The sequence below is a fragment of the Beta vulgaris genome, chromosome 9, assembly GCF_026745355.1.
Source record: "Beta vulgaris subsp. vulgaris cultivar EL10 chromosome 9, EL10.2, whole genome shotgun sequence".
Classification (NCBI taxonomy): Eukaryota; Viridiplantae; Streptophyta; class Magnoliopsida; order Caryophyllales; family Amaranthaceae; genus Beta; species Beta vulgaris.
In genome coordinates, this window is record NC_079210.1 from 53,026,328 (window position 1) to 53,038,082 (window position 11,755).

Consider the following 11,755-nt stretch of genomic DNA (forward strand, 5'->3'; position numbering starts at 1 on the left):
GTCTCTTGCATGCGTCTCGACTATCGATTTTGTAGCTAGCTTCTCTCTCAATATTATTTACTATTATACTACTAATAAACTCATTTCAATTGTCCCTTTGTTTTCTAGACTCTTTTTTGTATAGACTATTTTTATGGAGTGGTGTAGTATGTCATATTTCAACCCCCTTGATTGCACCACAAATGTAAGTAGTTTTTTATTTTCATTTTAAATGCAACAAATGAATATTATTTGTGAGATATAAAATATTTATTTATTGCATTTAAAACGAAGCGGATAAAGTATATATTCATCTATGTATATTAAGGTGCTTTTGATTAATTAAGTTTCGAGTTATAATTAAAAGTTATGTTATATGCAGTTTTTAAGGTTTATGGGAATTGTTCTGTGATCCATGGATCTCCGATCGGGAAACCGTATCCCTGGAAAATAGGAGGCGGGTGGGGAAAACTTGCGGCCGAAGTACTCTTGGGCACTTATGTCACTTGGCTCACGCGCAACCTCGCCCGAAAGAGGCGAAAAAAGCAATCCATAAAAAGATTTGGCGCCAGGAAAGACAGCTCTTAGCTAGAGAGTGATGATCCTAGCGTTCGAAGGAACAATTATTGACTGCCCCTTGCCCCCTACAGATATTTTTCTCTTGCAACTTTTCTTCTTAGCACCTATTCTAGTAAGCGCTCCACTATATCCATCTTTTCCCTAAACCTAGTGTAATAACATTTAGACTTCTCAAAGATTAAAAGGGGTTAGGAGGTCTTCCTGTAAGCCTTGTAACATTTACCCAAATTACAATCGTCACGGGTTTCGGCACAGGTGTAGAGCGATGACTTGTGTAGTGATTTAAACAGCACTTGTCTCATTTTATCGGCATAGGACAGAGAAAGTTCCAGTTGAAAAGAGAAAGATAACTCTGTCTTTTGCAAATCCCATAAGTGGCCAGTGAACCTTAATGATGCAAGACTTCACAGTATAGCATGTGAAGGGGTCTCAAGCTTATAGGAGGTCACAATTCTCCGTCTCGAGTGTTTTCACATCGTAGTCCGAAGAGTTGGTGAACATTGTTTTAACTCATAGCTTTAAGATGAGTGGCATAAAGAGCCATATTCAACACCAGCGCTCTACTCAAAAAAGAAGCCTAGAAGGCCATTCTCCGATATGGAATTAGAAGGTAAGTCAAGTGCTAAAGAAAGTGAAGCTCATTCTCCTAGAAGCCAATTCTCCAGCTGATCAGACTGCGGTAAACCTCGTCTCACCCTCAAAAGTTGTCCCATATCAATGTACATACCACCACTTCGATCTCTGCCACTATCGCCTGGAGGAGAAGCCAGAGGTAGTAAGGTGTCTTGGTAGAGTGATCTTACGGGTACAGGAGAACATGTGGCTGGATTGAATCCTTTAGAGAGAAATCCGCTTTTTGAGGAATGCTTTTGACTTTTTTTCGTTGACACCCAACAGTCGCCGGACTAGCCTTCCTTGCCTTTCGCCTAGCTGCCCTGTCTAGTTCTCGGTAAAGCAAGCTCTCGCCTCAGGCTCAGAGAAAGGAAAGAAAGGGGATATGTGTCGACCTTTCTGTTTTTTTTTTGGTATGCCGCTATGCCTGCGAGGAGCGAGAAACACAAATTGGTCTGTGGTGATGTCAAAATTTGCGCTATAGTTCTTAATGTTTGGCACTTTCCATACTTCATGGGTGCAACATCAACAAAGGGCTAGATGTGTTTTTTGCAATGGAAAATGTGGCTCTTCCCGGCTCAGTGAGTCCCTTCTTTCGTGATGAACTGTTGGCACTAGCCCGACATTGTGTCTTAGTGGACTGAGTCGAAGGAGGGCTCGTCGACCGATAACGCTTTTCTTTTTTTCGTCGAGATTGGGTTGGTCTTCAGTGTACTTTCGTACAAGATCGAAAAGAATGCATTGGATGGATGCCCGGGCATTGAGAAGGAAGGACGCTTTCAGAGGCGAAAGGCCATGGGGAGATATCGTTTGTGATCCATGGATCTCCAATCGAGGCGTGATAACAAAGTGGACCAAGGGGTGATCAGGACTCAGTTTGGGATCCCGTGTGGAAGGGCTCTCGCTCAACGGATCAAAGGTACGCCGGGGATAACAGGCTGATGACTCCCAAGAGCTCTTATCGACGGAGTCGTTTGGCACCTCGTCCCAACGCAAGTTGACGCTCTTCTTCATTTAATTTAAGATATTCCGCGTGTCTTTTTTTACCAAAGAAGAACGACGATTATACGGGAGTCCCTCGTGGGGGAATGTGTTGCGTTGTATTTTAATAGGAAGTTAGAGCATTAAATTACAGTTAGAAGTTAAATAATCTTACAATTATTAAAGAATTAAGTTACACTTAATTGAATCAACTCAGTTGAAAAGAGAAAGATAACTTTGTCTTTTACAAATCCCATAATTTAAGACATAAGTGTACTGCCTAATGTGAAAATAAGTTGTGAATTTATGGAAAAATTATGTGTCGGCCAATATAATAAATAGTCAATTAATGCATTTTTTTTCTTCAGTTTTAGCTTTTGTATGCAACCTTAACGTTCCATATAGTTTTTCCCTATAATTACAAGGTAAAATCAGTGTTGAGATCTAATAAATTCAGTTCAAATTACTCTAACCATATAGGTGATCAACATGGGTTGGTCCATGATTTTTAGGCAAGATTTTTCGACCCGATGTTTAAGCCTGAACTGGCTCGAATTTTGGTTAAAAAACGGGGGCACAAACAACTTAAACCCTGGTCGAATTTAAGTGTAGTCCTCGTCAAAATAGCGAGCTTTGTCGCGATTTTTTTTTTTTTTTTTTGGGGGGGGGGGGAGGGTAGCCCATGATCACCTTAAAGTTGATGTCACAATCAAGTTCTGATATATGCAACCTTTAAGGTTATATATAAACATAAGATTTATATAGTATTTTCTATGAATTTTTATTATTGCATATACACTCGTGTGTATTTTATTTACCATATAAAATCAATCTTTTCAAAATTCACCGTATACCCATCAATCTCACTAAAATTTATCATATACCCTAAATGAATAACAACTACTTGATGCCTTTTGTTGGAGATTAGCTTGGGTCGTATCTCAGTCTTAGTGTGGTTGATCATCCTCTTGGACCAGCTACTGATCACCCCCCTTGGTAAGCTATTGAATCAACACAACTTTCTTTTTATCATTAACCCTTTATTTCGTAATTGATCGTAATTAACTCTTATTTGACCATTTACCTTAACAACCACCATTAAAACACCACTTTTAATTTGACTAAAAAGAGTTATTATGGAGGAAATGACATAAATGGGACATGGGTGGTGATTTATTGATGGTCAATTAGAATTCAATGGCCAAGCATAAATCAATTAGGATTTAGTAACATAATTAGACACAAATAACTACAATAATAGTTAGCGATCATTAGTTATATATTAAGAGCAATAGTGAATTTTGAAAAGTTTGAGGGTATATTATGTAAAATAAATTTACTCAACTGTATATGGTGAAAGTCTGTTTTCTCTAAGATAATCAGTTAGGAACTTATGACAAGATAATGCGTTGATTAGTATTATTATATTACTACATATTTATTACTTGATATATTAATTTTTAGCTTTATATGTACGTTTCATAAATTGGATTCCTTTAAAAAATTAACCTTATATATACAATAAATTATGAACAAATTCAAGGTGTTTTTTCTTTATTTTATATTTTTTTAACTTATCTAAGTTTATTGAAGTTATATAAATTTATTACTATCTATTAGAATTTATTAGAACTTATCTCCAAGACTGAACTTATTAGTTCTACAAAAATCGAAGGGGAAAACATACACTTAAATTATGAATTATGTTTCATTAAATAAAGATGTTAAGAGATCAATGTTAATAATAAAACACCTACATTTATAGAAAATGTATATATATTAGCTCACCTTATCATATTACATCGAAAAAAATAAATTCATATCATATAGTAAATTTTAATCAATTTTTCAAATTTAAGTTTCAAGTAGCTGAAATCAATCTAATTCACACATAATAATAATTAAAAAGAATTTTATAAAGAGAATCCACCAAAATATTTCTAGTCCACATTTTCATGAACTCTAATTGATCGTCATGTGTTTTATATGAGTTTTGTGTATATTTCAAATACAAAATCTAATGATTTAGGTTATTTTATTTTGAAAGGGATTATTTCATTTATTAATTAATATATTAAATTTCCTCAAATAAGACAAATATGGTAATGTTTAAATTGACAATTCGGTCCTATATTTTGGGACCAAATTAATGGAAATTCAACTTAGTTTAGGTAAATTCGGTCAGTCTAGTTCAAACAAAATTCTCTCACAGTTTGAGTTTAGTTAACTTTATTTCCATTCAATTCAATCGACTCCAAAAGAACAAATCCTTAATTAAGCCGAGAATTGAGATAAGAAAATTTTATGAGTATGACATTTGAGTTGATAATAAGTTGCATACCTATATAGAAATCCTCAAATATTGTTATATTACTAATACACGTTTGTATCGTTGTATGTCTGTATAATTGTATGGGTAGGGATGACAACAGGTCGGATTTGGACCGGATTATGCATAATCCGACTCTGGCCGTACAAGAAGTCGGATTTCAAATCTGAGTCTGATTCCGACACCCGATTCTGAAAACCCGAATCCGACACGGCTTAAAATTCAAGCACCCGGCTCCAAATTCAATCCGACTTAAAATCCGAACATTCGACTTAAAATCCGAAAATATGTCTCTGAACCGAACACGACTTATTTTTCTGCCCATTTTTTATAATATAATAGTCTTCTATAATACAATAATCTAATCATTATAATTTATTCTAATAATCATATGAAAATCTTATATAGTACAGATAATCTAAATATTACAATTGTTTTTAACAATTATTTTTTCAATAGAAAATTCTTATATAATACAATTGGATGAAAGTCGAAGTCAGGTTATACATAAACAATACATTAACATAAGTAAGAAAAAATGATTGATTGACTCAAAGTCGTAGTCGGATTATTTTATGAAATCCGACTCCACCTCCTCCGACTCAGAGCCAGACTTTTTAAACGGAGTCGGATTACTTTTTTGTCAGAGTCGATTCGAAATTTTCCTTCAGATCGGAGCGGATTAGGATCAGATACAGACTGGGTTGCTGCCATCCCTATGTATGGGTGCAAATTTACCATGTTAATATACATCCAACAATGAAGTAATGTCATATTTTTCTACTCTGAATTAACTAAAACGATTTCAACTAAACTGAATTAAACCATTAAAAAAATATTCCTTTCATCAAAAAATATAATTCTCATTTTCATTTTGGGTGTCCCAAAATATAGTTTCCTTTTCTATATTTAGTTCCACATTTTTTCGTTATTTGTCTAGAAAAATCGTGTCCCATCATTTATTTGCTTTTTGAATTTTGTTTTTCCTTTGTTTATTCAACCAAAATGTTACAATTAATGTCATCAATTATTTTTCATTTTTTCTCTTGAACTGAAACTATACCCAAAAAAGGGTTCTACTTGATACTTCATCTATTTTATTTTAATCTACATACTTACACTTTTCACGCATGTCAATGCAAAACTTTGAGAACATATATCTTTAGTTTTGTATTTGTAAAAATTATAAAAACTACATATTAATAAAATACATGTTATGATGAATCTAACAAAATCCCACATAACTATATTTTCACGCGCGTATGATCAAAGTGAATTTGTGAATATTTATCAAAGTGTAACAATTAAAATGAAATGGAAGGAGTATGTGTTCCTTTGGAAGCTGTAAATTTGTCCACAGTCCACATCGTTTAATTTTAATTTGCATGCAATGAAGTCAAATGCATAATAAAAACAAAGTCAAATGCATAGTAGGAGTATTATAAAATCCAGTTAAAAGGACAAAGAAGAAAATGAAATTAATTAAGACGGTACGTAATTAATGCCTGCTAAATAGTAAATACAGCTTCGTCATTATCACGCTCAGGTAGCTGCTACGTCTATCCGGAGAAAGTCTTGGTAACCAACTGTTTGAGTCCAAAAAAGACTCAAACACTCATAAAGTTACACAATGGTACCATTATAACCTGGTATTGGTATCACATTGTTATCACTTTATCAGGATTGGTACCAAGCAACCTTACTTTGATATCAAAATTTTCGGACAATGGTACCAATCTAACCTAGCATTGGTACCAAACAACACGCGCGTGAAATTTCCAAAGCTTAAATTGACCAAATTGCCCCCGTTTGAGTCCCCTAAGAGACTCAAACGGTTGGTTGCCTAGACAAACTCGTCTATCCGTATCTCTTCTGTGCAAAGATTCAGAGGATAGGACTTAGGATTAACAGTAGGATCTTAGCAGTGAGTAGGAAATGACAAGACCTGTGACATACAAATATATTTTTTACAGTACAAATATACTTCCTCTGTTTCTAAATAAGTGCAACACTTCTTGTTTTCACGTTTGCCAATGCATTATTTTAATCGTTAATATCTTCAATTATCAATAAGTAAAAATTATAAAAAGTTGATATTAAAAAAATTCACATTCAGACGAATCTAACAAGATCCCACATGACTATGTTTTTCCTAAAATGTAAATCACCAAAGCTAATTAAAGTTTAAACTGTGAATAGTAAACACTATGCAAATGTTGCACTTATTTTGAAACGGAGGAAGTAAGATTTACTATCACAATTTTAATACTGTAGTATTTATAAAGTTGGATGATGATGTGAGGTGATAGTGGGTAGGTTGATGTAATGTATGTGGTTTAATTTGGTTACACAAATGCCAGGCAAGGATTATCTTATTTTTGTTTTTTTGGGTTTTGATAGTTAATTCATTGATTGTTGAAATGGATTGGATTTGGAGTTTGTATCTATCAAGAAAAAAATTGTTATAATTTGTTATATCATACTTGAGGAAGGTTATCCCAATATTCGATACTTTACGAGGTTTGACAATTTTGTCAATCGAGTGACATTTTCAGACTATAGAGGATAAGTATTTAGTTCAGCGATCCTTAAATAACGACATGATATATAATTTATACGACCAACAAAAATTATTAAAAAAACGGTCTAATTTTAATATAAAAATAGACCTAGTTACTAAATGCATTAAACTAGTCACCGAGAGAAATTATCCTATAGTCACTATCGGGCTAATTCTCTTTTTTATATCGGGCTTACCATTGCCTAATTTATTTAAAAGTAAACGGTCTCTCATAAGACAAACTCTACGACCAAATATTCATACTGCATTTATTTATGAAATCACTTGATTGACAAATTATGTACATCTCCTAGATGTATCATTAATTTTTCTATATAGGCAAATAACTGTTTATGAGGACCACATTTTTCAATAATTTAAGAAAAATAATGTGTATTATAAGGATAATAAAGAAAAGTATGAGGTGCTTTGCACATATGATGTATTTTGAGAATAATGTGTATTTCAAGATATTGTAACGTGTATTTTGATGATAATAGTGAAAAATAAATGCAATACACATGTAGCACCCTGACCACTAATTTACAATTTAAGACGACTAATTAGCAACGAAATACCTATCCGGTCGAGGCATTAGTGTTGCACCTTCAATTAATAAAGTAAAAGGCTACAATTATATAATATATTTTAACATTTTGAGATATATTAACGATTACTCAAACAACATATATTATATTAAAGCAGATAATGTTAACATTACTTGATATAACAACAATAACTTATATTAAAGTGTATGATCTTACATTATAGTTAAGTTAACCATACAAATTAGTAGCACTACCACAAGATGATTAAATAAGGTGGTAATCCATAGTTAAGTTAACCTTATAAGTAGGAAGCACTACCACAAGATGATTAAATAAGGTGGTAATCCTTGCCACGCACTATGCAATACCATCGTTCCCAGCCAGCAAAGCATGAATTATGCGCTAGGGTGCATAATGCTAATCGTGAACCCAAAAAGAACATACCATTTATATAAAAGAACACAAACTTTTTTCAACAACTTTTCTACTCTAAAAAAGAACACGCGATTTAAAATTAAAAAACGTGTAAATTTATATTTATAAAAGAATAAAGGTTATAATGAAAAGAATATATAGTAAATGAACATTTACACTGAAGATAAAAGAACATATACCTCTTAAATTTAAATTTGAAAAAGAAATCTTTAGTTGCAAAATTTAAGGAAGCAAATAACAATAATAATTTTTTAAAATTATAGACTCGAAAAGTGATAAAACGACGTAATTAGAAAAGGTGCACCATGCTCTCCATGCACTTGGGTGCATGTACTTATTTGCGCCCAGCAATACCTAAAACATAAATACAAAACGTTATGAGCCGATACTCAACAATAAGCTACTCTAGCAATGTAAATTCATTTTAATTTATTTTATTTGCAAACAGAGTGTAATAATAATTCAAGCACTATATGAACCATTTTGACCAAACAGAAAGAAAAAACAAGTGATCTTATTTAACCAATTCTAAACATCTTGATGTTTCTTAGAAATATATTATATGGGCCCATTTTGAAAGTCCATAAGAATGTGTATGAGTTTTATTAGAAGGCAAGGTTAAGTAGCCAAATGCGGAGATTGTGTGAGTCATAAGAAGACCTTTAGTTTGATCCAAACACAAAGAAACACATCATACACAATTACACATTCTTATGGCTACTTAACCAAACACAAAGAAGACCAGCACGCTATGTTCAGTTCACTTCTTTTTTGCTTATTTCAAATCTAATCAGATCAGATAAAAAAAAAAAAAGTTCAGATCAGATCATGCTTATATTTAAAAATCATTATTACTATTAAATATATGTCATTACATATTAGTAAAAATTATAATAATTAAATATTAGTAAAGTACTAATTGAAACGAATCAAACAATACCCCACATGACTATATTTTTTCTTATATATTGAGAAAAATCTAAAAGATAAGATCTTGTAAATCAGATCAGATCACTTCAGATCAGGTCAGAAAAAATAAGTTCAAATCAGATAAGTTCAAAATATTTGATACCTTTTTATCATAACTTAGAAATCCAAATACAATTAAAATTAACTAAGTGATTGTTATTAACTAAAATTGGGTCACTTTTAGTTTAATAAATGAGATTAGTTATAAATAAAATAATGTTAAAATTCGGAATTACAACACATGGTTCTTTACATGAGATAAATTTAAGAAGTTATATAAGATGATTGATTCTTGACGACTATTACATGTTGAATGCTAACCAACTTACATGGTAAAGTATTAGAAATTTTACCTAAAAATAGAAACTGCCAAAAAAGCTACCCTAACTTTAGGGTGATAAGGTTTAAAACCACACAACTTCATGGTGGGGAAGGTGAGAACTCTTACCACGTGAGCTCCTACATGTCCGTAATAGACATCATTTTTTTTGGATTTTCCCATATTTCATTTTAATTTAGAAAAAAAAGGAAAAATAAAAGATAAAAATGGATTGGAGAGTAAAAAATATAGGGCTTAAGTAATTAAATTTCATCTTTCTTAAGTCAATATCGATTGTATAAATGAAGTATAGATCAATGAAAATCTCCTAACTCACTTTTTCTGTATCATTTATGTACCACTTTATTTTATTATGGCAATATTATTATAGGCTTCTAGTTTTAATTCAATTGCCAAAATACTTCATAATATTCTCTCAAAACAATTATAATTAACCAATGAGAACAAATGATACACAAATAATATAAAAAAAAATGTAGCACATAAGATTTGATTTCATAAGCGTATAACTATATCTTGTTTGGTAATCACGTCGGTGATGACTGATGATTGATGAGCCCAAACTCCAAAGTCTCGTATAAGATTGCAATAAGTGAACATATTGGGCTCCTCGATCTTAATATAATCCAAAAATGATCGGCCCGTTTTTGAAATATTGTTAGCCCGTTAACATATATTCGGCCTTTTTATGTGCCAAAATATTTCGAGTCAAATTTGGAATTTTGGGGATGATGTAAGTGTTCTGAAATTTAGTTTTTATAGGGTGTCTTTCCCTTTCTATTATTTGTTCACTTATTTCATTATTTGTTACATTTCACAGCACCTTAATCTTAATCACTAGGCGAAGTCAAAGTGTTATAATAATAACAACTAGTCTTACATGCACGCAATGCGTGCGATAATGTGTGATAATAAATGAAGTAGAAAATAAAATTAATTGGGTAGAAAAATCGTCTTTAGATTTTATTTTTTCAAAAAACTGATATTCAGTTTAAATGTCTTACTTCCCCCCCCTTTTTTCATTCAAATGAAATAGTTAGTTATCCTCTATTCTTTTTTTCTTTTTTTCCTTTTTCTATTTTTTGGTGTCCCCATGTATTGCCTTATATAATAGAGATTAGATAACGAAAAGAATATTAGGGCTGTTTAAAAGTCACATGCATGATGTATTTAGTTTTACTATACTAGTTTTAGGCTTTTAGCTTCACAAATTGATTACTCTATTAATTTAATTGTATAGAACTGTAGACAGTAATATTTTTTCAAATTTTGTTAAGACTTCTAAATTAAAAATGTGCATTACTAACGATGTTACATCTTACATGTAGAAACATAGAATAGTCGCACTTGCACACCAATATGAATGTACATGATAAAATCTTCATACACGATAAAATCAAATTCCTGAAGTTTGTGTATTTTTATTGAGTAATTATATCACATTCCTCTCATATTATAACCAGGCCCCTTAATTGGACTATGCAAATAACCCAATAGCATAGGGACCAAAATAATAAAGTAACCTCAATGGAAAATCCAATACTTCATATACTCCCTCCGTCCCATAATATAGTGCCTATTTCATTTTTGGTGGTCAAAGTTTAAAATTTTTGACCGAATATTCTCATTTGTATATATAAAAAAACATATTCATGTAGGATCTTGTTAGATTCGTCTCAATGTGTAGTTTCATAATATCAACTTTTTATATTTTTTATTAATAAGGAATTGAAGATATTAAAGGTCAAAGTTACATTTTGGAGACCGTGAAAAAAGAAACAAGCACTATATTATGGGACGGAGGGAGTACTAAACTAACTGCGATATTTAATACTTGCAACGTTTTTCATTTTTGACAATATATTCTATTTTATTATTATGGGATCGTTTGGTTCAAGATAGAAATGAAAAGGGAATGGACACAACTAGAGAAAGTGAATGGTAACAAAAATAGTTACCTTTATTGAATGTTTGGTTCAAGCCAAGAAATAAAAATGAACGGTAATCATTACCACCAAATAATACATTTTGCTATTTCAGAGGAGGGGAAAGTAATAAATTGAGGGAATTCATACTATCAAATAATGGTAACAGATTAATAAGGGGTTGAACTAAACAAGAATAAAGGATCATCAAAAAAGAAGAATAAGAAAGAAAATCGATAATTAATTTCGTTTATCAAAGCCCGAAAATAGTGAACTAAATGATCCCTATATGGCTATATCTTCTTCTCTCCTAACGTGTTGTGATTCTTCTTTATCACTCTCAACTCCATAGTCCTTGTGCATATATCAATATAATAATTATTCAAAAACGGAGTAAGCATAATAGACCTTATGACTTATGAGTTTGTCTTGTAAGAAACCGTCTACTTTTAAATTAAAATTAGGCAATAGAAGCCCGATATTAAAAAGAGAATTAGC